Raw genomic sequence first — 744 nt, 5'->3', positions numbered from 1 at the left:
AAATTCAAAACACTTTCCCTCCCAAACCCACCCTCACATAGCCGAACCTTACCTCTCTCTCCACTCCTATATAAACCCATCTTCACTCCTTCATTTTCACACAACCTAAACACTACTTCTTTTCCTTAGCCGAACCACAAAGCCTCTTCCATCTCCTTCATTTCTTCTTCTTCTACTCTCTTCTTTCTTTTTTTGCTCGAGGACAAGCAAACCTTTTAAGTTTGGTGTGGTAAAAGTATTGCTTTTTGTTTTTCCATAACCATTTATGGCATCCAAGGCCGGAGAAACCTCTAGAAAGAGGAAAGGGAAGGCAAAAGCTTCCACCTCCGAGTCATGGGTGATGGAGAGATTCATCTCAAGGGTGCATCAAGACCACTTCTATGAAGTTGTGGCCATGAAGAAGGTGATCCCCGAGGTCCCTTTCAAACTCAAAAAGAATGAATATCCGGTGATCCGACATGAGATCCGAAGAAGAGGTTGGGAAGTTCTTACTAACCCCATTCAACAAGTCAGAATCTTAATGGTTCAAGAGTTCTATGCTAATGCATGGATCACTAAGAACCATGATCAAAGTCTGAACCCGGACCCAAAGAATTGGCTTAGAATGGTTCGGGGGAAATACTTGGATTTTAGTCCGGAAAAAGTAAGGTTGGCATTAAACTTGCCCATGATGCAAGGAGATGAACACCCTTACACTAGAAGGGTCAACTTTGATCAAAGGTTGGACCAAGTCCTCATGGACAT

This window comes from Arachis duranensis, chromosome 4 (assembly GCF_000817695.3).
Source record: "Arachis duranensis cultivar V14167 chromosome 4, aradu.V14167.gnm2.J7QH, whole genome shotgun sequence".
Classification (NCBI taxonomy): Eukaryota; Viridiplantae; Streptophyta; class Magnoliopsida; order Fabales; family Fabaceae; genus Arachis; species Arachis duranensis.
Note: the sequence above shows the minus strand (reverse complement) of the source record.